This window comes from Oncorhynchus keta, chromosome 12 (assembly GCF_023373465.1).
Source record: "Oncorhynchus keta strain PuntledgeMale-10-30-2019 chromosome 12, Oket_V2, whole genome shotgun sequence".
In the NCBI taxonomy this organism is placed as follows: domain Eukaryota; kingdom Metazoa; phylum Chordata; class Actinopteri; order Salmoniformes; family Salmonidae; genus Oncorhynchus; species Oncorhynchus keta.
Genome location: NC_068432.1, coordinates 44,925,431 through 44,927,930, shown reverse-complemented (window position 1 = coordinate 44,927,930; position 2,500 = coordinate 44,925,431).

Sequence of the window (2,500 nt, the reverse complement as noted above, 5' to 3'; positions counted from 1 at the left end):
TGGTTGTAGAATTTAATGGCTCTTTTCTGGATTTTGATAATTAGTGGGTATCGGCCTAATTCTGCTCTGCATGCATTATTTGGTGTTTTACGTTGTACACGGAGGATATTTTTGCAGAATTCTGCGTGCAGAGTCTCAATTTGGTGTTTGTCCCATTTTGTGAAGTCTTGGTTGGTGAGCGGACCCCAGACCTCACAACCATAAAGGGCAATGGGCTCTATGACTGATTCAAGTATTTTTAGCCAAATCCTAATTGGTATGTTGAAATTTATGTTTCTTTTGATGGCATAGAATGCCCTTCTTGCCTTGTCTCTCAGATCGTTCACACCTTTGTGGAAGTTACCTGTGGCGCTGATGTTTAGGCCAAGGTATGTATAGTTTTTTGTGTGCTCTAGGGCAACAGTGTCGAGATGGAATTTGTATTTGTGGTCCTGGTGACTCGACCTTTTTGGAACACCATTATTTTGGTCTTACTGAGATTTACTGTCAGGGCCCAGGTCTGACAGAATCTGTGCATAAGATCTAGGTGCTGCTGTAGGCCCTCCTTGGTTGGTGACAGAAGCACCAGATCATCAGCAAACAGCAGACATTTGACTTCGGATTCTAGCAGGGGGAGGCCGGGTGCTGCAGACTTTTCTAGTGCCCGCGCCAGTTCGTTGATATATATGTTGAAGAGGGTGGGGCTTAAGCTGCATCCCTGTCTAACCCCACGACCCTGTGTGAAGAAATGTGTGTGTTTTTTGCCAATTTTAACCGCACACTTGTTGTTTGTGTACATGGATTTTATAATGTCATATGTTTTACCCCCAACACCACTTTCCATCAGTTTGTATAGCAGACCCTCATGCCAAATTGAGTCGAAGGCTTTTTTGAAATCAACAAAGCATGAGAAGACTTTGCCTTTGTTTTGGTTTGTTTGGTTGTCAATTAAGGTGTGCAGGGTGAATACATGGTCTGTTGTACGGTAATTTGGTAAAAAGCCAATTTGACATTTGCTCAGTACATTGTTTTCATTGAGGAAATGTATGAGTCTGCTGTTAATAATAATGCAGAGGATTTTCCCAAGGTTACTGTTGACACATATTCCACGGTAGTTATTGGGGTCAAATTTGTCTCCACTTTTGTGGATTGGGGTGATCAGTCCTTGGTTCCAAATATTGGGGAAGATGCCAGAGCTAAGTATGATGTTAAAGAGTTTTAGTATAGCCAGTTGGAATTTGTTGTCTGTATATTTGATCATTTCATTGAGGATACCATCGACACCACAGGCCTTTTTGGGTTGGAGGGTTTTTATTTTGTCCTGTAACTCATTCAATGTAATTGGAGAATCCAGTGGGTTCTGGTAGTCTTTAATAGTTGATTCTAAGATCTGTAGTTGATCATGTATATGTTTTTGCTCTTTGTTCTTTGTTATAGAACCAAAAAGATTGGAGAAGTGGTTTACCCAGACATCTCCATTTTGGATAGATAATTCTTCGTGTTGTTTGTTTAGTGTTTTCCAATTTTCCCAGAAGTGGTTAGAGTCTATGGATTCTTCAATTGCATTGAGCTGATTTCTGACATGCTGTTCCTTCTTTTTCCGTAGTGTGTTTCTGTATTGTTTTAGTGATTCACCATAGTGAAGGCGTAGACTCAGGTTTTCCGGGTCTCTATGTTTTTGGTTGGACAGGTTTCTCAATTTCTTTCTTAGATTTTTGCATTCCTCATCAAACCATTTGTCATTATTGTTAATTTTCTTCGGTTTTCTATTTGAGATTTTTAGATTTGATAGGGAAGCTGAGAGGTCAAATATACTGTTAAGATTTTCTACTGCCAAGTTTACACCTTCACTATTACAGTGGAACGTTTTACCCAGGAAATTGTCTAAAAGGGATTGAATTTGTTGTTGCCTAATTGTTTTTTGGTAGGTTTCCAAACTGCATTCCTTCCACCTATAGCATTTCTTAATGTTACTCAGTTCCTTTGGCTTTGATGCCTCGTGGTTGAGTATTGCTCTGTTTAAGTAGACTGTGATTTTGCTGTGGTCTGATAGGGGTGTTAGTGGACTGACTCGCTCACTGCCTCTCTCTCTCTCTCTGTGTATGTCTCTCTCCCTGTCTCTCTCTCTCTCTATCTGTATATCTCACTCACTGCCTCTCTCTCTCTCTGTGTGTATGTCTCCCTCCCTGTCTCTCTCTCTCTATCTGTATATCTCGCTCACTGCCTCTCGCTCTCTCTCTGTGTATGTCTCTCTCTCTTTGTGTCTCTCTCTCTCTCTATCTGTATATCTCGCTCACTGCCTCTCTCTCTCTCTGTGTATGTCTCTCTCCCTGTCTCTCTCTCTCTATCTGTATATCTCACTCACTGCCTCTCTCTCTCTCTGTGTATGTCTCTCTCCCTGTCTCTCTCTCTCTCTCTCTCTCTCTCTCTATCTCGCTCACTGCCTCTCTCTCTCTGTGTATGTCTCTCTCCCTGTCTCTCTCTCTCTCTCTATCTGTATATCTCGCTCACTGCCTCTCTC